Source organism: Aythya marila (assembly GCF_965140915.1).
Source record: "Aythya marila genome assembly, chromosome: 1".
In the NCBI taxonomy this organism is placed as follows: domain Eukaryota; kingdom Metazoa; phylum Chordata; class Aves; order Anseriformes; family Anatidae; genus Aythya; species Aythya marila.
This window is the reverse complement of record NC_139042.1, coordinates 4,349,742-4,373,230: the sequence shown is the minus strand read 5'-3', so window position 1 is coordinate 4,373,230 and position 23,489 is coordinate 4,349,742. Positions and strand designations below refer to the sequence as shown.

At 38.6% G+C, this 23,489-nt stretch overlaps 1 protein-coding gene across 3 annotated transcripts in view; it reads left to right on the top strand.

The window, feature by feature from the left end:
• Positions 1-23,489, top strand: part of TENM4 (teneurin transmembrane protein 4) — a 597,100-nt gene that overhangs the window by 67,828 nt on the left and 505,783 nt on the right. The gene's annotated exons all lie outside the window — the stretch shown is intronic.

Genomic DNA, 23,489 nt, shown 5'->3' with positions numbered 1-23,489 from the left:
ATCACTATTACCTGCAACTAAGGAGAGTCATCAAAGCCAAACAAATTACAAGTTGTTTTCTGCACCAGACGGGTTTCAAGTTTCCTGAGGGCTCTGAGTGTTTGTTTATTTCCCAGAAAGAATTAGGTAGTTAATTCCCCAGCATTTCTTGCTGGTCTTTTACATCAGCTTCTTTGATAAATCATTTGGGACATCACATAATCAAGTGTTGCCATAAAACCTTTATACAAATCTATAAACTAGATTACATTGTGTGGGAAATCATTAACCTCCTCTACTTGTATTGTGCTGTTTGTACTAAAAAGGTGCAGATGAGCATGGCTATAGGACAGTAGCTTTCACATTTATCCTCTGGCTCAAGAGGTAAATCCACTTGACAGTATCATCAGAGACAACATCTGGAAAGAAACACCTGGCAGTTTTGAATTCCCTGTTGTTTTCGCTGATGGTGGTGGTGGTGGGGTTGTAATCTCAATTTTCTCTGCCAAGGCCTTTTATTTTTATTTTTAGTTTGTTTGTTTGTTTGTTTGTTTGTTTTTTCCTATGACAATAGCAGAATTATTCTGAATAATTAAAAAATGGTGCATTACTGGTTGGCAACCACTTTAATTTAATATTCCCAGGCCATCCGGCCCTGGCATATTCAGGACATGTATTGAATAATTTTTTGCTCCATAGTAGATGTTAAAGCCCATCTCACTGATGGAAACATTAAGACTATCTCCATACAAGTAAATTTGAGAGTGTCTGGGAACAGTCCCAGGCACTGAAGTACAATCATCTCTTTTGCTGTACTGTTAGAAGCATCTGTGACATGGCATTTGCCTGCATTAACTAGCTTTCTCCCAAATAATTCCCTGGTTTTGACGAGGAACAAAAATGAAATCAAATCAAATCAAAACAAAAACACAAACAAACAAACAAAAGATCATTCCCACAAGGCACTTTTTACATATACATGCTGTTTTGGATGCTCAGAGTATTTATTAGCTATAGTGAGTATGGCTGGGAGGGAGTTAACTTTCTTCATAGCAGCTCATATGGCATTGCAGTTTAGATTTCTGACCAAAACAAAGTTGCTAGCACACTAATATTTTAGCTGTTGCTGAATGGTGCTTGCACAGCATTGGGACCTTCTCTGTTTCTCACTCTGTTTCCCCAGTGAATATACTGGGGGTGCACAAGAGCCAGGCAGATGACCCCAGCTAACCAAAGAGATATTCCATGCCACATATTGTCATGCTCAGCAATAAAAAGGAAGAGGAGATTTAGGGATGCCAGCATCTCTTGCTCAGGAACTAGCTGGTCATCTGTCTACCCATGGGAGAGATAGCGAGTGATTGCCTTTGCATTTTATTTGGTCCTCTTTATTTCTTCTTCCACTTCTCCTTCACTTATAAAGCAATTTTTATCCTGACCCACAAATGTTCTTGGTCTTACTGATTCTTCCCTCTTCCTCTGCCCCACTGGGGTTGTGGGGCAAGTAAGGAAGTGCTGAGTGTTGTTTAGCTGCCTACCAGGGTTAATCCACAACACTAGCTTAGACACTACTCCATCCCAGTTGGTTTTAGTGCCTGTGAATGGTTCTTATGCAGTTAAATTACCTCTATAGGTATAGCCTAATTTAGTATAGACCTATAATTTAGAATAGACTTATAATTTAATATATCCTTGGGGCCAGTCCTCACAACAGTGATAAACAGAGTTCAGACATTATATTTTTCTATCAGCAAAGTTGGGGCAAAACCTTGGGCCTATCTTCCCATCTCATAGTACTGAGCAAATGAACAAACATGGAATAGGTTCAGCACAATTTTACACCTGGTTTACAGCATTGTTTTTGGTGGAAATCTGTGGTCTCCTCTATCTGATCTATGTGGCAAACAATGTCTCATTCTTTGGGTTTTGCACTGCTACTGATAACTGGAGCCATTTTGCACTTTCCCCATCATATCAATGTAAAATCTTGACTGATGGAAAACCAGTTACATGGGTATTACAAATGACTAGCGCTTGCCTGGGAATAAACTCCTTCCAGTGCAACAAGAAGTTTGCTTGGAACATAGGAACGGCCCCTATCCTTCACAACTGTGATTTCAGTAAATCAAATAATGGCAAAATAAAAACAGTTACACAGTCAAATCAATCAACCATTAAAACCACAGATCAAAGTGAGAACAAAAATGGAAAATTATCCACTCTTAAACCTAAGAATTATCCACTCTTAAACCTAAGAATTATTGCCAAAGAGATAAGAGATATGGTGCATTAGCAGCACCATAAGGACCCAGAACTTTTCTATAGCTCTTCGTTGTTCAGGAAATATTATGTGGGATTTTTTTTTTTAGACACTGTGATGATGGAGAATAGTGTAATGCCTTTAAGAAAGACAGATTATTGCTAGGTTGAATCGAGCCGTTAATATTTATTTGCTTCATGAATAATTTCATGTACTCTTTTGAAAACTTTACAAACATTCGCCACCCTGTGGAAGAAGCAGCTGTTTTCCTCATTTAATAGGAGGAGGATAGGGAAGCAGAATACAAGCCTTGCTTTGTCTTGAGGTTAGAATGGAAGGGGCCGCCTCCCAATTCTGCATGCAGAGAGACACAGGCTGAGCTTCTTGGTAGTCAATATAATAATGCTGTAGCGCAGCACCCCTTTTGATGTCGTATCTACTTAGAAATACTGGCTCATATAAAGTGAAACATTGTTTTGTTTATATAATAAAATATTTCACAGGTATGACATATTGGTAAGTGCAGAGCAGGGCTGGCAATTTATATCCACATGTGGAATATAAAGATAGGATTGTACATTCATAACTGCAAACAACTGCTGCAGGAATTGTGTTTCCAAGCATATTGGTTGCTTATCCCCATTCCTGTGCATCTTCTGGTGGGAAAACATTGCTCTCCTTCCTCTAGGTTTTCCTGTAGCCAATCCCTGTGCAATACCTAACACAGAAAACTCTCTTAAAATGGTAAATCTTATTTACATTATTCTGTGTTTATTTTAATAAAGAAGTCAGAAATAAATAAATGAATAAATAAATAAATAAGCTGCTAACTCTTTTATTTGTTATTTGAGAGGCTATGTGAACTTCTTGCCTTTCCCAAATAATTCTAGTAACATGGTTGAGAAAATTTCATTGAAATTGTTATCTACTTTCCTAGATCATATGGCTTTTACTGAACTGGGAAACGATTAGTCTGAATATTCCATCCATGTTTGCTCCGGAGTATTTCAATTTCTAAAAAAAAAAAAGTAGGATGTTTTTTTGCGTGTGTTTTTCTAATTTCATGATCATGGCATGAGGTAGACCAGGTTAGGATATTAAACATTTATAGGAGAAGGTTGCTGAAGTGCAGTGGTTAATATCTTAGAGGAAATCCTGTGTCACAAGTGGAAGAACTGGGATTCATCCTGTCTAATTTGGGGCTTGTAACTGTGGCAATTATGTTAAAAGTTCAGCTGCTCTAGACTGCTTTTATAGCCAGTGGGCAGATTCGCCTTCACCTGCTGATTTTCACCTGCTTATTTCCATTCCCTAAAAGGATTGTGTTTTTAATTGAGCAGCTCACTTAAGTGTTTAAGGTCAGGGTGAGAGGAGTCCATCCCCCAAATCCTCAGATGCCGTGCTTTAGCTGGATGGTGAACTTCCTTTTGGTAAATCATGTGGAACCACCTGGAAAAGGGACTTTACAGGTACTGAAGGTCTCAGGAGTATGTTAACCTCATCCTTGGCCTGGAAGAGCTCCATGGCTTTTTTGAGATTTTGAGATTATTATGTAGCTGCGCAGCTACATTTTTAGGGGATGGAAGAGAGTCTTTATGCACCAACATATATGTGAACCTTTTTTCTCAAGTTGGCTGTGGGGTCTAGTCCCACCTGGAACCTGCTCTGTCATTTTCACTAGAACTCTGGCCTCACTCATTTTCTGTGACTTTTCAATGGAAATTTGTCTCTTCATACTTTATTAGAAAAGGCTATTGATCATTCTGCCCAGAATACCACTTTTCCCAGTGATGGTGCTCTTACTGTTACATCCCTTTTACACAGGCATTTGCTATGAGTACTGGATGAAAACACATAATGCCACCATCCATCTGTTTTTTCAAAGATGATTATATTCTCCACAAGGCATAATGCTCTTGCCTTTTTGTATTTTTTCTTTAGTGCACTGAAAAGTCAGTAGTGTAAATATTCACCTTTCTTCTTAAGTAAGTAGCAGACCTTTGTACCAGACCAAGGTCCAGCCACAGACCAGTTAAGCTTTGAATAGCAACAGAACAAACCAGCTGCACAAATGTGAGACACTCATGCAATTTCTTCTGGTTAGAATTCACTTTGAGGTTGTTTACCCACCCTTAAACACAAACAGGGAAGGTCTATTATTTGATCAGACCTGACTCTCAAACAACGATCTCATTACAGTGGTATTCAACAGCACAGTGGTGTTTTCAAGCTTTCAGATAGGCTCTTCATTATTACCAAAATGGGGTAAAAAAGGGTGCTCATTTATTTAATGACTGTTAAGAGACAAATCTCCCCTTCTTTGTCATGCCTGGTTAAAGAGTGATCCAGAAAGGTACCTCATATCCCGCCAAGCTCTGTGAGATCAGTGGGAGGTTCCAGATATTTTGACTGAATCTCATTTTGCATAAAGCTAAGTATCCAGCTTCTCATCAGAGTTAGTGATGAGGGAGGATTCCTGCCACTTTAGATAGCACAAAGAAGTCTAAACCCACAAACACCACCAATGCTTCCCTGGTGCTACCTTAATTTTGTAATCATTTGTATATATATCCTTCCCAAAGCCAAATTCAGTCTTCTTCCCTTCAGTCCTTCCCCCACTTTTCTGTTCCTCCACTCTCAATTCACCTTTGCATATGAGATCTGGGTCTTTGGGAATAAAATTTTGCTTGAATTCAGAAACCAACTTTAAGAGTAACTCAGTACAACTAGTGAGACAACATCTGATCTGTCCAATCTCTAATCGATTTAATAGGGGCAAGGGCATAGGCAGGCAGGACTTAGAATTTTTCTTCTTATTTCCATGGAGCCCTTCTGGGTATTTCACAAAGCTGCTAAAGTTCATGTTCTAGGACAAGGTAAAATGTCTTTGAGGCATCGAGTAGCACACATTTAATGAAGATAGAAAGCCAATCACTTAACATCAGATGAGGAACAGCAATTTCCTTCAGTCTGGCACTTTGTGTATTGAACAAAATTGCATGAGAGCTTTGAGCACTAGGAGAGCTGTCAAGTGGCCGTTTGTCTGGGAGCTGGAGCAGTCCCCTTGGAAACAGCTTAAACCTTTTAAATGAAAGCATTACAAAATGTACATCTGTGTGTAATATATTGTCCATAGCCTCAACTGTCAAGGGCCAGGCAACACAATGTTTATATATATTTTTTTTCCTAATAGTCATTTTCATGCTTTCACATGTAAACAGAACCTACTTTAAGACTGCAATCTGCTTTGCTACTCAACATCAAGCATCATACAAAATGTTTGCCCTTAGGAATGCTTCAGCAGGGTTATCTAACCTTACAACACTTACCTCATTTTTTTTTTTTCTGGACCTCTTTAGTGCAAACACAAAGATATTTCTGGTTAGATGAAGCAAAATGAGAGTTTAATACCATATAGTGGTGAGAATTAGTGTTTTGGAAGGGACTTGTTAATAGACATACTTGTTGGCATATGTCTTCACCTGGATATGTCATCCAGCAAAATCAGAAGTATGTATTGTACCACTATAACAGAGGTGGTCTGTGAATGCAAACTCTAAGGAAACACATTATTTGTTCTATTGTTTTTATGTTTTTGTTTTGTTTTGTTTTGGTTTTGGTTTTGTTTTTTTTTTTTATATAAAATAGTATGTTTACTTTTTTTTTTTTTAAGGCAACTATGAAAATGGTTTAAAAAAAAGGGGGGGGGGGGGGGGGCACAGAAAGAAATGCAAGAATGGTGCATATAATAAAATATATTCCCTGGTACACATTTGGTCTCATACTGCTTTAAATGGGGGGCAGTTCTTTTGAAATCAGCTGAGTTTTAACGAGTAAAATTGCTATAAGTGAGAAGAAAATCAAGCCTGTTTCTTCTAGTCCCCTCTCTCTCTCTCTCTCACAGATTTTCTTGATCCTCTCCCTGCTCATCTTCTCCTCCAAAGCCTGCTTGCAACTTGTACTCCCAGCAGCCACTTTCTTTAATGAAAAGTAATGCTGAGCACTGAGCAGATTCCACTTCAGCTTTGACACTGGAAAGTGGATTTAAAGTATCAGACTGAGCAGCAAACTACTGCTGATTGGGCATTTTGGCAGTTTGAAACTACTGCTTTTTTTTTTTTTTTTTTTCCCCTTGGCCTTGGCATCTCAGTTTTTTCCTTCACTAATTCTATCCACTGCTTTTAGTCTCCACTGTGTGCTGCATCCTTAACCGTCCCATCTCACCAGAGCTTTTCCCAGATTTATTCAGTAGCAGGTGAAAGGGCATTCTTGCTCTTCAGCACTAAGACCCTCTCTGTGCCCTGCTTAGAATTCATCCCATTAAGCAGACAGTTGGCCAAAGGGATCATAAATCTGTTAGCAAAGATCACAAGATCAACATCATCTGGTGTTCCATCATAAGATCCATCTAGGTGGATTGCAAGATTTTTTCCACCCAAGAGCATGGCTCCATAGGTCATTTGATCTGGGATCTCAGCACAAATAAGACACCTGTAAAGCAGAATGAAATTAGATAAGAACCTTGTTATATCTGCCTTATTTTATCAGGGCTTTCTACTCATGTGTGTCAGTTGAACCATGCAAGATACCAGAGGGAGATATTAAGCACAGCTTCATCTCACTTGAATTTAGGAATGTAAGTGAGAACCATAAATTAGATGCCTGATCACTCTTGAATCACAAGGTAGAGAAGAAGGGTTAAATTGCACCTGCAAGAAACATATCAGGACTATCACAGGCTGCACTGTCTTCATGAGTGTCTTCACAATTTGCAGAGTCTTGGACAACAGTAGCTCCTTAGTTAAGTTACGTTTAAACACCATGTTTTTCTCTTAAGCACCATACTCCATGAAAACATGAGAGTGTTGTCTTTGTAATACTTGCTAACTGATCTTTATGTACTGATACACTCTGGTAATGTGAAATTTAATCTGAATTCACAAATTACTATAATCGGAACAAAAACATTCTTGATATGCAAATACAAGTTCAGGCTTATTTTGACTCCTGCCAACTCTGCAGCTCCAAAACTTTATTGTAGCAGTCACTTACTCAGCCTAGCCCTCAAACTTGAAGAAAAAAAATATTTCTTCAGAAATTTCCTTCTGAACTGCTCTGCTTTTAATTTTATTGACAATCTCCTTGCATATATTTACAAATGAGGAAACAGATAGCTAATCAAGCATCCTGGCAAACAGCATACTGTGGAGATTTCATTTTCTATTACACGCACAGGGAAATATTTTCTATTGATTGATATTGAACTTGATGTGAAATAGTAAAGGAAAACATGTTTCTTAATGAAAATCCCATTCCACCCCTCTCCCCATAAATATCTGTAGGAAGTGCACAGGGCGGTTACATAGATGTGATCCTCATCATAAAATTTTGAGTGCTTACTGACAATAAAAATCCAACCCTTCTCTCATTCTCCAGCAGTGATTTCTTATTGTTTTTCTATGATCACAGGGAAAGCAATTCTGAATATGGGAGAAAATGCAGTGAGAATTGGTCCAGTAGTTCACAGAAGAACAGGAGAGCTATACTGCTGTTTTCTAAGAGTGTTCATGATGATAGATGGGATTGTGGTAGCTGTTTTGAAGATATTATTCATGCCACGACAGTGATCCATTGGGATCAAAATAAATCCACAGCCACAAAATAAACAAGCATAAAACAGGGCTATTGTAAGCAAGCATGGGAGAAAACAGTAGTTATATGACAACTGGGTAGATTTTAGAAGTTGAAAATTGGGAAAGACTCCAACCCATGATTTAAAAGACAGCTACTGCAAGGAGTAGGAGTTTATAGATCAGAACAAGCTATCAATTTTCAATAAAATATTAGGAGCAGCTTAATGAGATTAACCTCCTGGGAAGTGTGGTGGACCAAGTTCAGAGGTGCACTTGGAACAGAATCCTGGCTCCAAGCCACACCTGAAAAGTATGGTTGTTTGCTGGGTAGAAAGGGACCATGCCTTTTTTTCCATTCCCCCTAGCCTTCAATTCCCCTTTCAGTCTTTAATCTCCAATTGCTCAGCTGTCCCTGAAAGTAATCTGACCACTTGGTCCTGTATCTCCCTAGGAGATATACCACCCTCCTTCCTTCCAGAGGGCACTGAATGGTTCTCAGGCTTCCAGCTGTGGCATTGTGGCTTTCTTCTGCAGAATGAGGCGACCACCCAACATCATCAAGGCTGAAAAAGACCAAAATTATTGTAGAACAGTGTTAAAATACAGGGGGGTCAAAGTGAGCTGCTTCTTTCTTTTAACCATCTAAAGAATGGCAATCTAGCTGTTTGTTGTGTTTTAAACAACCTCAAGAAGAAACATCCTTTGAAAACTTATTAACCACAGCATCTCCTCCTCTGACTGAAGAGGTCCCTAAGCCACAACTTATTGGGGCCTGGGGGAATATCTGTGGGACTAACTCTTGGTATACTTGTCTGCTCTTGTACAGTTTTTTTTCTAAAAGTCCATGGTAATCATTCGACTCAATGTGCCATTGGTCTAACCCTGAACAGCCACTCCTAGGGGAATCATTTGGGCCTCCTGTTATGTTAATAGAGAAACAGAAAATCATTTTCTGTAGGTGTTTCTCAATGCTCAGTTATACAATAAGTTCAGTGGCTAACAGAGCAGGAAAACCTATCTGAGAAAGTTGTCTCTGAGAAGGTTATTACTGGCAATGTGTCATTAAAAATATATGTTAAGCGCTAGAGTACTTTAAATGGTGGATGCCAGTAGCTGGTGAAGGGCAAGAGAGATGAGTGAAGAGTTTTAGAGAGCTGCAATCCTTTAACTTGTAGGTGGAAAATTCCTTTTCACCTAAAACATGGACAGTTTTCCAGGGTAGTGTAAAGCTCTGGTAAGTGATTGGGTTCATAGAATGTGGCACAAGATGACAAGTGCAGTCATTGTTAGAAACTACACTATTTATGTATTATTTGCATTGCAGTAACAATGACAGTCTCCAGTTAGAATTAAATCTTGCTTTGAAAGAATTAAGACTGTGAAGACCCTCAAGTAGAAGTGAGATTTTTGAGGTGAGCCAACAGAGGTTACAAAACAGGTCAGTGGCAGAAGTGGGAAAATGTCTTCTGAATCCTAGGGCACTGCTTATGGCAGATGACCATTGTGCTACTGGGTCAATAAAGTGACTTCTTCAGTGAGTCCTTCTTTCTTTGCAGGAATATTTATTATTAAACAGCTGTTATCAGTCCACCCACTCTACTTAAAAAAAAAAAAAAAAAAAAGCTGAAGGAAGGAAAAAAGGAAAAATCTAGTTCTTCCCTGGCAAACAGTTCACAGCTTTCTGGATATGACTGGATTAGCTGTCTATACTTCTTCCTTTTCTAATTTCACCCCATCACATTTAATTCTCCACCCTCGAGCAACCCTAAATAATTCCTCCATGAACTACTGTTCAGTAATCTAATAAGACAGTAAACTGTGCCTTGACATCCTAACCAAGATAGTAAATATTTAATATAATGCACTCTGTAAGGAGCAAAGTAAAATTAAATGAAAAGTCAGATAAAATGAGCTTAAATGCAATAAATACCAGTCACTGTTCAGTGCCGAGAAGTTGCATGTGTATTTGTTTCCTCTCAGTTAGCAGTATTGGCAGCCTACTTTTTTGTGGTTTTGAAATAGCAACAGACACCCACTTGCAAGTCTGCTTCATCATGTCTGTTAAAATAATTACTTACACTATTGGCTTTATTGTTTGGCATCCCAATTTATTTATTTTATTATTTTTTTTCAGTTATCTGCAGGAGGTCCGAAAATCTGTGTTGCTGAGTTGGTTATTTATTTATTTTTCTTTCCTTTTTGGTTTGCCTGAAAGAAAAACAACACTGAAAAAATACTAATTCTTATAAAATATATTTGGAATACTGATTTAATCTAATTCTATTTCTAACCTGTGAGATGGAAACATTCAAATGCAAGCAATAATGCAAGCAATAGCTATCATTATACCTTCATTCCCACTTCAAATTGTGTATAGTATCTTTTATTTATTGTCCCATGCTGTTTTGTACTCCCAATGAAACACTGTGTTCCATCTATGTGACCTGTGTTTTGCCACGTATTTTGGGAAAATAAATAATTCTTATCCGTTCATCACTTAGAAGCTGCAAAAACATTTTGGTAAATAAGTTTCTTGGTAGCACATGCAGAAACTGAGCTAGTTAGGATCCAAATTAACCCACATTAAGAACATTTCCAAATGTACAGTCATGGTCTCAAAGCTTTCCAGAACACCTTTGAGGATTACCATGGGTTTCTAGTATTGAGTACTCAAGAATTTTCTCTCATTTTGAATATTCAAAATCAATTATATTTCAATTTAGAACCAAAAGAAAAAATATTGTCTGCAGGTTTTTACATTTTTTAACCAAAAGCTAAAAATAATGAGCACATCCTGCTAATAAAAGAATGCAAATAGTAGGTTTAATTATTCAAATTTTAAAAGTACTGAAACATCCTAACCTTCTATGCTCTCTTCTGAAGCAATGTCTTGAATACTATTGGCTTCCTATATCAGAAATTTAACCCAAATTGCATTTTTCTGTGGGAGAATATCCCATGTTTCATGCTGATGCTGTTTCAGTCACACAAAGCCAAGATATAAACACACTCCCCCATGAGTATACTTCCATGCATCCAGCCTGTGTCTTAGGTCCAGGGACATCCTGGTTTTCTTCTGGTCTCCAATGATGTTCAGTCCATGAGAAAAAACAAAGCCTGGAAAACGTCTTCCCTTTAATAAAGTTTCCATAAGGCTGACTGGCTGCCCACACTGCCCAAAGTATTAACATAGAGGCCCTGGGATTCACATGGAAAAAAAAAAAAAATAATAATAAAAAAAAATAGTTTCTTATAGAGTGGCCACTACCAGTAATAAAATCATTGTTTCTTTGATACTGTCAGTATTCTACTATGAATTAATTCAGGGAGATGTCCTAACCTGCGTTGATGTGCCTTCCACTGTACTTAATATTGCTTTGCAGATACAGATAAAAACATAAAATGAAGATCGCTGCTTTCTCTTGGTTCTGTGCCTTCCATTTTGAATGTCAGCCTAATGCAGAATCATGTAGTGGTCTATATCAGTAGTAGTTTTTTGTTGTTGCTTTGTTTTTTTTTCTTCAAACATGTCAGAGGGTCTCACAGCAAACAGGATTATTCCAAAGTTTTTGAATGAGAGATACTTGAAAAGGATAATTTTACTCTCCTTGTCCCTGGGTAAATACTTCCTCTTGAAATGATAAGCTTACTGGTAGATATGCAACCCCTGCACTGCGGACTGTTTTATGTCAATACAGCTAGTCCAGAGGAGGGCCATGAAGATGGCCAGAGAGCTGGAGCACCTCTCTTGTGAAGCCAGGCTGAGGGAATTGAGGTTGTTCAGCCTGTGGAAGAGAAGGCCCCAGGTAGACCTCACAGAAGCCTGCTGGTTCCTAAAAGGGGCCTAAAGGAAAGGTGAGGAGGGACTCTATCAGGGAGTATGGTGACAGGATAAGGGAGAATGGCTTGAAATTTAAATGGGGTAGGGTTAAGGGAGGCATTGGGAAGAAATTCTTCCTTCTGAGGGCGCTGAGGGCCTGTCCCAGGCTGCCCAGAGGATCTGGGGGTGCCCCATCCCTGGCAGTGCCCAAGGCCAGGCTGGATGGGGCTGGGGCAGCCTGGGCTGGGGGACATGTCCCTGGCCATGGCAGGGGGTTGGAACCGGGTGGGCTTTAAGCTTCAACCCAATCTATTCTATGATTGTATGCTTTTATAACTAACAGTTACTTTGAAGAAGCATGCACAGGCAGAGTCCATTTTGTGTCTGTGTTAGAACTTAAGGACAACTCGACAATAAAGACTAAAACTGAAATCAATAGAAACACAGTGGAAGAGGAGGGGATAAACCTGCTGAATAAGATGTAGCTTTTGCACAGTCATTACTCATTTTTACACCACATATTAGTAAGTTATTTGTTGCTATTACTGCAAGTTCTACAAAGACAGTTCAGACATTAAAATATGCAGCTTATGTTGTAAACAAATTTCTGAGACTAAAACCAGTGTGAAAACAGCATCCCACTGGCTTGTAGAGCTGCTTAATACATTAGATTTGGCTCCTTCTAAAATGATGGCTGGAAAATAGCAATGGATAACAGGAAAGCCACGTCCAGAACCAGAAAAGGAGTTTAAAATGCCATACCAATGAATTGCCTGGAGGATTAGGCAAAGGAGTATAATTAAGATTTCTGATCTTTATGGAATGTTCCATGTTGTTAAACAAATAATAAAATTGATAGTTATTCCTATCATAAAACTTAAAGGGATTTCTCTTGTTGAAATAAACTTAATGTACAGTATCATATGGTGGGCAAGTATCTTCATATATGACAGATTTAATGGGATTCACGAATTATGCCATGGCAGTGTTCAAGAAGCCAGCTGGTAATTTTACCTTCAGATCTTAAGTCTCGAATAGATTAATGAAATCAAAAATTTGGGACCTGTTGACTGCTGCATTTATAGTTGTGTTGACTGTTGCATTTATAGTTGTGTTATCCAATCTGTTATTCTTGAAGTAATCTTTGAAACCTTTTGGAGACCACTGCTTAGACCTCAGAGAGAAAGTCCTACTTTACAGTATTTTAAAATAGTATCTCAGGAGTCTGGTTTATTTATTTGCATGGCTTCTATTTTTTCTCATTATAGCTATTCACTGGAATCATTAATAGTTTTATGTGTTTGCATTGACACTGAGATACAATTTGATAATGAATAGCAGAATGGTAGAATACTTTGGATTAAATTACAAGGGATGAAAGACAACAGTAGTCATCTGTTGCAGACTTGGAAATGAAAGAAAATATAAATTCCTTAGACTGGCTATACACAAGCTGGATGCAGGATATAGTATTCATGTGGTATTTTAACTGTCTAGACATCTGTTGGGTGAAAAACGTTGTTAAGGATGGATCATCAAAAACATTCCTGAATTGCACAGAGGAAAAACTTTATGAAGAGGAAAAAAAAAAAAAGATAACTGAATCTAAAAAATCTGTTATGGTTTTATATTTTAGTAGTAGGAAAAAAAAAAAAAAAAAAAAAAAAAAAGTATAAATCATGGAGCTAGTGGCCCCAAATTATTTTAGTATTTTAGCTCTTTATGAATTGGTGCCCAAAACACAGCATTCACTAGATTGAAGGAGTGAGATTCTGAGTGAGATTCATCCAGTAGAGATTTACAGTTGTCTACAGGTGTTTACATTTCTATAGCTAGCTCTGCTGGTCTCTCTCTATGACCACTGAAAATAAACACTTCCAGAATGTAGTTTGTAAAACTGAGTTTTGATGTGAGTTCTGATGATCAGCTTAGTTGTATCGTGAACATGTGAATTTTTTTATTCCATTGACTTTAGGAAAGCATAAAGTGACTGGTTTGGATGTGGATTATCTACAGTAGAGCTATTAAAAGTTCCCTAAGAAAATTTCTACCTTCTGTCTCAATTAAGAAATCTACAGAGCTTGTCTAATTGAAAAATGGCCTTAAAGTTCATGTTTTAATGGAGGTGGGCTTGCTCTACAGGCTGTGACTTACTTAAAAATCTTACTGAAGGGCTAAAATTAAATTCAAACTTTTGCAGGGAAGTGTCCATTGAGATGATACTCAAACCTGCCATGTCACAGCTACATTTATTGCTTTCACCAATCTTAAAAAACATTCTAATTGTATTTTCAGCTAATAGTAAGAGCAAAATCTTGACTGAAATGATGGAATAGGAAGTTACATAGGTTCCTTGTTGTATTTGAACCATCTGCAAATCCATCTGATATTTTCCAGGTACATGCTTCCCTTTGAAGAGGTTGATGACTCCATTTTTCCTTCTGGTCAACAGACAAGCATAAGAGAGAGGTCCAGGGCTGCCATTTGACATATATACAGTCAGTCATACTGAGAGGGGGGAAAAAAAAAAAAAGAGGAAAAAAAATAGCTCTATCAGTGAACAAGGGTGTAGCACTCAATAGGATCAGGGCAAGACATAAAAGGATAAAAGGACTGAACTACTCTGGTCAATTCCCATCCAAATCTTAACAAGGGCCTTCCAATTTCTGCTTCAAAATAATAAGCTATGTTTAATTAGTAGGAAATAGTGCAAGGAGAATGGGAGATGTCAGAAATATGTGCTTCAAGTAACAAAATGAGATTTGACCTAGAAAAATGTAGGCTAATAAATCTGAGAGGGAAATAATCTAAAGCATCGTTATTAAGTCAGACAAAGATACCTGGAAAGCAGAAATGTCAAAGGAGACCTTGGGGTTTTAGAAGACAGCAAATAATATACATGTGTGCTGAAATGCTAGAGAATGACAAAAAGGCATGGTGTGATTTGGGTCTGTATGTGCAGAGTCTCCATTCCTTTGTCCACAGGGAGGTGATTTTCTTGCTGTATGGCAGTGATGAGATTGCACTTCAAATCTACTGATGTATGTTGACAAATTGAAGGGAATTCCAAGAACAGCAGCAAAAATCATTAAGGGGCTGAACAAGTTTACTTGGTAGGAAAAAGAAGGCCATATATTCAGAGGATTAAGGGAAAAGATTGTGTCTCTTATCCCAAGGTGACAAAGACAGGCATGATGGTATTATGTTAAACAAAAGAAAATTTGAGCTGCAAAGCAGGAAGAAATTCCTGTTGCAGTGTAACATAAAAGAATTTTCCAAAGTATTTGGTGGAAGACACTTAAGGTAATTAAAGGGGGATGTCAGTATGAAAAAGGTAATCAGAACGCAATGCATTCTGGCATTTGTTACAAATGACTTATGTTGTTATTAAAAATTAAAAGAAATGAGAATCAGCAGCCTATGTTTTCAGTTTGTTTATCCTGCTACTGCATGCGTTTTGTTATCTAGTACTCAGGCTGGTAGAAGCCTGGCATCCTTGTTATCTTGTTGACGATGCAATGGTGACAGTCTTCCAAAAGAAGCTTTGGATATGCTAAACACTTTTTTGAATACTTTCTCGTGACATCAAGATCAGGGTAGAAATGACTAATTTAGACTGCCTTCTTATGTGGATGTATCAGAACTTGAAACTCCATAAATAGTCAATTGAGAAAAAAATTCACAAAGATGAAGTCAGATTTCTAAGGAAGGTGGTTTGAACAAGCTCCTTCTCAAGTATTTGCATAATGAAACAACATCTATCAATCTAAAACAAAACAAAACAAAATACAGCTGTTTGCATTGAAGAGAAAGGAGAAACTCTGTCACTTGCACTGAGCTCAGATATCTTTCTAATATATATTTCTAATTATGTATTGGTACATAGTATACAGTACTTAAAGTCTACTTGCAGAGGGGTTTCACTAAAAAATAAAATTAATTAATAGAAAAAAATATCTAAATCACTATGTCATTTTTAAACCTTGTTTGAGTAGGCTATTTCATCAGATGCTTCATAGCAGAGAAGAATTTGCAGTGGCAAGGGTATGGATTAATAAGTCTTTTCCAGTTGTAATTGCAATTATCTCGTGATGAGACTTTTTCACCATTTTGCATTGGACTCCCTTCACAGCTACAGTATATGGCCAATAACACAGAGAGCTCATTTCTTCTGCTATTTAGCTATGAAAAATTAATGGCAATTAACTTCTAACAAGTTGACAGAAAATAGAATCTTAATGCCGTTAGAACCTTAAACCATGGAAGCTCCATTTGCTTTTTATCTCATAATCTGTTAATCTGCTTTAATATTTATGGATAATGATAGTTATATTAATTTCTCATTATTTTCACTCCTTCCCTCCTTCCCCCTCCTTTCTCTTGTTAACTGAATCTGTTTCTTAAAGAATAAACAAACTGATTTGTGTAGACATTTCCCAAATGTGTGTTTGACAGAACCATCAGGTGAATGTGTCCCACACCATAAGTTTCCTGGGACAGCATCTCAAAAATTTCTTTGCCCCACTGTCATATAATGGCCTGGAAATAGATGTGATCTGGGCAGGAAGAAGAAAAAGGGGTGAGGGTTGGCTCCGTTGCTGCTCTGCAGTCACACAGGCAATAACTAGGGCTGCACTGGGCAATGCTCTAAAAAGCCTGCTCACCTCCTACACTTCCTAGTAAGTCTGCTCCCTTACAAAGGGACCTCACAGTGAAAGGGCTTTGAGTCATCAAGTTCATCAAGTTCTATCAGTTTTCATGTACATCTGGTCTAATATTTCCAGTACATTCTCATTATTACCAAGAAGATTTACTGTAAAAGGGTGTCTCTCACATTCATTAGCTTACTTTTTAACTGAAAAATTTTACTTAACCTAATAGAGGAGAAAAGGGACTGCGTAGAGAAGGTGTAAAGCAGCTCTTCAGCCAAGCTGACTAGGACAAATTTAGTGGACCTCTTTCATTAGTTGCGAAGGTCGTGTCTGATTGACTTCTGTGGCACTGCACCAACGTAATTCAAAGCACAGTTTGTTCCAGTGAAGTTGGACCTGATTTCCTGTTGCAGTTGTTCTGGCTTTTAAGCCATTTAATAGTGTGAAGTGAGTGTAAAAGTTTTCCTGGGGTGATTGGCCATGATTTTAGATTCCATATACATTTACTTTTGTTTCATAAATGACTATTCAAGGAAGGCAACAGAGGAAAGGCTCTTTAATTTGCCTGATCATTCCTTGATTCCACACCATATTAATTGCTAAAGGAACATTCTTACATGTTCTACATGTCTGGAAGTATTTAACTTCAAAACACTTTTTTCATCCTACAAATTGAAAGGTATTTGAATCTACATACTGGATTGCTAAACTCCCTCTGGAAATTACTTAGGCTTAGCGCAGTAGTGGAATACAGTAGCAATGGGCTTTTCATAGGTTTGGTCCCGTTTATCTTACTTTACGTAACTATATCAAAACTAATCTTCCATGGTTTGTTTGCTATGAGTAGAAGTATAGCTTTTAATGTACAAAAGGTCAGTTTATTCTAATGGGATGAACTCATCTAAGAAGGGCAGTTTGGTGCTCAAGACTCACGTCTCCCCAGGCATCTCACTGCACCGTATCTTTTTACTGTAGAACTATAACAATGTCAGCCCCTTGTTTGTTTATATTTAAATACCATATGGAATTTCCTAACGTAATTGAAAAGGTAATTAATAGATATTTTTTTTTTATGAGACACTTATTCTTCTGAATTGTCTTTGCTAGTTGCTGCTGAAGAATTGTATGGCTTTGAAATACAGTAAGTAGCCTCTTGCATTCAGATAGACAGATTTGATTCCTGTAGCTGAACAAGTACAAGGTGGTTCTGCCCCCTTGTTTAAGAGGTGGACCAGCTCCTTTTTGTGTTATTAATACATTAACCTTCAGGAGGTTTTGTTTGGTTGCTGACCTATTCCCCAGAGACTGCTTTCAAGTGGAAGGAGAGGTAAATCTGACAAGAAAGCAATAATTCATGGACAAAACGACATCCCCAATGAAGCGCTGCAGCAGTGGAAAGATTTCCCCAGCAGACGCATGCATCCCAGCTCACCCCTCGTGGAAGTTCATTTACTTCAGTGTGTCTCCTCCAGACTTAATTTTGGTGCAGTGCATCTTAAACATAAGACCAGTTTGCTGTTTCAGAGCTCTCACACATTGGTAAATTTGACCCGTATCTTAATTGTGTGCATTTAGTCATAACAACTTATTAGGCAGGCTCTGTTGTATGTATGTGCTTCCTGGTGAATTGTGTTGTGTATGACAAGAGGCAGTGGACTTCAAAGAAAAAGCATGTATGTGAGTTGCTTGTATGAGTTGATCTTTGGACAGAAGTTACACAAAAACACAAAAACAAGAAAAGCGCCTCCTTAATAGGGACGAAAGACCAAAACAAACAAACAAAACAAAACAAAACAAAACAAAACAAAACAAAAAAAAAAAAAAAACACACACACACAAAACAAAACAAAACAAAACAAAACAAAACAAAAAAAAAAAACAACTTTCCTTTCCCTGTGAGGCCATTAATTCCAAGGAAAGAAGAGGGCCATAATTCTTCCATGAAACTAAGTAACAATCTTTTAATAAGCATCATTAAGTCTTTAGATTGAAATAAGAGGCTATCTGCCCTTTTATCCCATATTATGTTGCCCAAATTCCTCTTTGCCATCCTCACTGTGGTTAGATGAAAGCCCCCTGTTTTCATATTGATCACTAAAAGCACTTTCCCCTTGTACCAGTTCACTGCATCACTTCTAAATGCAGTTCATCTGATCTCTCTAGCTTTGCCTGGTGCTCATTCAAGGCTACAAAACCTGCAGTTTCAGGCGGGTCTTGGAACCAAATGATCGTGTTTCTTACCTCATTCCAGTGGATAACATTAGGATCTTTGTTTAGGTGGGACTCAGAGTAAAAATAAAGCTCGCTTTGCTTTCCCATGCATGCCCACACACATGTACACCTATATATATACACCCCTATATACACCCCTCTTTCTCCAGAAGGGTTATTTGAAGCCAGAACAGTAGGCATCTGTGTGTGTTTGTGTGTGTGTGTGTGTGTTCATGCTTATTAATTTTCAGTGAAATACTTTCCAAATGCTAGATGATGGGGAAGCATAGCTGCATTAAAATGTTACCCCAAGTACAATCTAAACTCTTCAAACCTGTGGATTGAGGGGTTCTTAGAGGTATTCTTTTTCGCAAGTTGCTAGTTGATAAGGAAATTAAGTGATATATGTAAACAGAGTCATTAGTTTAGAGGTTATTGAGAAATTATTTGTAAACAGGTCTGAGCTTGTGTTGCACACTGTTTCCTTACAGTCTCTTGCCTGTGGCTGTAGCTCTTATTTCCACTTGCAGTTTTTGTTTGCATGGAATTTTACCAGTGTGAGACTCGATGGAGTAGTTCCATGTCTGTATTCCCTTCTTCTATCTCTTCCAGACCAGAAGAAAACAAATCCAGATTCTAGCTTGAAGGAAAACAATTTGCAGTGATAAGAACCAACCTCGTGTATCAAATAGTGTGGAAGCTCAGAACAACGTTTTAAGGGCCTGTTCCTGGGCTAAAGTGAAGTGACAAGCAGAGACCCACACAGCAGGTTGGATTTTATGAACAAACATCAGCAGGGTATCTACTGTGTTCAAAGCAGTCTGCAAGCTGCAAACTCAAAATCACACAGAATGCTTGATTGAAATAATTCAATCCTCCTATAGTAAAATTCTTACCAGTCTTTGGCAGGGCATGTTCCCATCTTGTTTATATTAATGTTCCCAGTGTATCTTGATTTTACAATGATATAAGCAGCACTTTCTCTATTGTGTTCCTTGTGCCAAGCAAATATATTCTGTATATATCTGATACCTTGGATTAGGTTGTCAGCAAATGAGAACAACTGGTAACTTCTGGCCAGGCTTTACCCTTCGTGCTCCTTCCCACAAGATTTAATTGATCAGTTTCATCATATGCAGCTTAACCTTATGCAAGAATGTGAAAGAGCATATGGTTTCGATCCCCGAAAGATAATTGAGCCCCAGGTGATTTCAGTAAAATGGGTAGAAAAAAAATATAGTGGGGTTGCTTTTGGAAGGGACAATAAAAGAATGAAAGAGAGGAATGATTTCACTTCCGGTAGCTTTTGAACTCTAAGCCCTAAAATCTCAGGTTTGATTAATGCACTCAATCCACTTATTATGGGAAGGATCGGTTGAAGCGGGTCTCAGGGTCTCCTGATCTTGAAATCGCAGCCCTACAGAATCAGTGTGAACTTCCTACACCAGAAAAACCATTCCCTTATTCAGCAATGAGCTTTCTCACTCTTGCTAGTCAGATCATAGAGTACTCTCTAACAATGTTTCTGTTTAGAGAAGTAATATTGCTCTGACTTCTCTTGCTAGGGAGATGAACTCCACAGTAACCCACTGGACATTCAGTATAAATTTTTACTTGTATTCCTCTCCTCAATTTGCAAGTTGAAAGCTATTTCTTACATTTATTGCCTCTACTTTATGCTTTTCTTTCTGTGACACTGCATCTGTGCTGTACTGGCGATGCATTATAGGAAAAGGGCTGTTAGATTTCTAGATCAAATCCCATATTCATAGTCTTCCTACACAGTCTAAATGTATTTGTAGACTTTACATCTGATAAAGGTCATCTTCTGAAATGCAGAGGTACAGAATAATCTTCCGTAATCTGAAGACAGATTAGCTGCAGTGATCTTTGCTACAGTCAGTTCTTTTGTAGAAGAAGGAGGCTCAACTGAACCTGGACAGGTTCACCCTTGCTTAAAAGCATGAATCATGCCAATGTCTTGCATTTGCAGCCTGGGAGATTTTGAGCAGGGGCTAATATTGGAAAATAGAGAAGAGAATTTAAGAAAATAAATCAAGAGTGACTATGAAAGACCTGTATCCTTCCTTTTCTGTCTCCCAGTGACTGGAAGAAACAAATACGAAGAAAACAACATTTTTCTTTAATAAGTTCAGATGGGAGACAGAACTCCAAGTGTGTCACTTGCCTACTAGAGGCAGAATGACATGAATCATGAAGCTGTCAAGCAGGGAGCAGAGCTGATCCAGATCTGGCAAGTCTAACACACTGAGCTCAACAACCTTGACTCTCTCCTCCCCACCCCATCAGCAAGAGTTAAAAATTATGTGTTAATTCAGTAGTGCAGCCCAAACAGTGCTATCTCACTTATTAAATGGTCTCTGGCACCAAATGGCAGATGATGTGGCCCTGGTGACATGTGCTCAAAGGAGTCCTGTTGGGTAACATGTCTCTTCTTTGAGCTACCACTTCATTTGACACAGTGAACACTCACTGCTCCCCCTGTCCTGCTTATAGTCCTGGAAAGGACAATGCTGCAGAAATCTATCCTTCTTCTATCAAAAAGCCGCATAGCCTCGGTTGGAGATGCTGTCCTACACCAGGTGGTTGCCCTTAGATCTCTTTGAAAGAGTCTTCCATATTTAGTTGCTGGATCTGTTTCTGGCTTGGAGACTAAGCCCTTTTGAGTCAGTGAATCCTGGCAAATGTTTCAAGCACCTGCCTTGCTCCTGGCTGAATGCTGAGCTGTGCTATGGTTCGGCTGTTGCACGGTGTCTTTCAGGCTCTGAAATCCTGGATCTGTTGAGACGACTCTCCTGCAGTTCCGTGGGATGCTCCTTTTGACACCAACCATCTGCCAGTTCTGGCTGTGCAGGTATAAAGCACGTGTGCCAACCTGACATAGTGTCAGCACTGAAAATCCCCCAGCAATGTGTGTTGTGTACAAACAAAATGCTTCTTTCCAAGTATGGAGGAAAAATAACATTCTGAGAAAAAAAGTCCCCAGGCTCCCTGGAGTGAGAGAAAAAACAGTAATTCTCTTTCTTGCCAGTATCAAAAGATTGGGTGATAAAGGGAGAGGAAAACTATTATGATAGAATTAACACATGGTTAGACAATGAGATACATGGGAAGGGGTTGATAATACCAAAATTCATTTGTACCAAGTGCAGCCGTGATAGCAACACATGGCTACCAGGTCCATTACAGAGGCTGGGAGGGACTTTTGGAGACCATCTATCCCAACGTCCCTGCTCAGAACAGAGTCAGATACAGCAGCTCAGGGCTGTGTCCAGTCAAGTTTTGAAAATCCCCAAGAACATAGACTCTGCAGCTTCTCTGCACAGCCTGGTCCAGTGTTCACCCACCTTCTGCCAGGCCAGAAGCTTTATAGTTTTCATTTCTCCACAGCTGATTCTCTGATATAGAAGATGTGTATGTGTAGGATAACAGCCCTTATTCAGTAGACCAAAAAGGTCTCTTTACAAGGTTTTGGCAACATGATGGTTTCTTGATGACTGAAGTATCCATTGAGCTTTCTCAGATGAAGCAGAGCAACCCTTGGTCCCAGTATTATTCATCTTATTTAATATAGGATGTTCAGTCGGTACATTAAGGATCAAAGAGTTTTGTTAATGCTGGAGGATGGTGCCGATATTGTAGCCAATTAATGTGCCTGTTCCTACTAATGATAAATGAGTCTGTTGTCAGTTCATTTGGCATTGTGCCTCCAGTCTTACATAATCATTTGTGGATATACCCAAGGGTTTCAATAGCTAACATTTCAACTTTTACAGGTCATCATTCAAGAAAGATGGACTTGGTAAATAGTAATCTGCAGCAGAAAGCTGGAGGTGGAAAAAAAAATACAGGTGATGATTAGCTCTGTAAAATGGGCTGAAATGTATTGGTAGAAGAACCTTTTCAGTTTTATTTCAAACAATGTTCTGTGACAGGAGAGAAGGAAAAAAAACATCTGAAGAACACTGATGGATCCAGTCATGTTTAGCTTTCATGAGTTAACGGCTCATTTGCAATTGAAATTTGCAATGGTTCTGAAATTGCAGGGAGTGGTCTGAGGCCTGACAGAAATAATAATGACTTAAGACAAAATTTCTTGATAGAATCTGAAGTTTGGCTGTTCTTCTTTGGGGGAAACACAAGCCACAGAATGAGAGCCCTGCAGTTCCAAGGTTAGCAGAGAAGCTGATGGCTGGAGAAGAGGGAAATCCAGGGAAGGAAGCAGTGGGCATGAAACAATCTCTGTGTATCTGCAAGACTGCAATTTTGTGTTGTATAACCAAAGCCTTTTGCTTGTCAGCCAGGCACCTGAGCTGAAAAGACACTTCACAAAGTCCTTTGAAGACTGTAACGGCTCCCCAGTTCACATTGTCTAAAAATTTCATGTTAATTCAATGTGCAAATGTTGGGATCTGGGTTTTGAATTCTTTAACGGTTACAATCCTCAGTAAGTCAAGGGACAGGCAACAGAGAGAGGCAGGCAGAGGCAATGGATGGCTCTGCTCAGCTGATGTGCCACCAGATAAGAAAACTGTGGTGGCCATGCCCAGCTTGCCTTATTGCTCCTTGTGATGGTTTTCTATCCATACGCTCATGGATAGAGCATTATGGACCAGCTCTTCCCAAAGACCAAATCAGACCATCGCAAGTCAGTCCCTCTGAATCAACAAAGGCAGGAAAGCCTAATTTTAATCAGCAAATCTCTGAAGTCGATGGAGAGGCACCTTCAGAGGACAATTCAGAGCAGGAACATAATTGTAAGGCCAGCATTAACCTTTATGAGTCTATTCAGCCTTTTCCAAGAGTCAATGGTATTAATTAATAGCTGAGCAGAGAAGACTTTTGTTAAGGGGCAGCCTCGGTATCAATAAAGGTGCCACAGTGTATCACAGAACTGCCATATGTCTCCACTT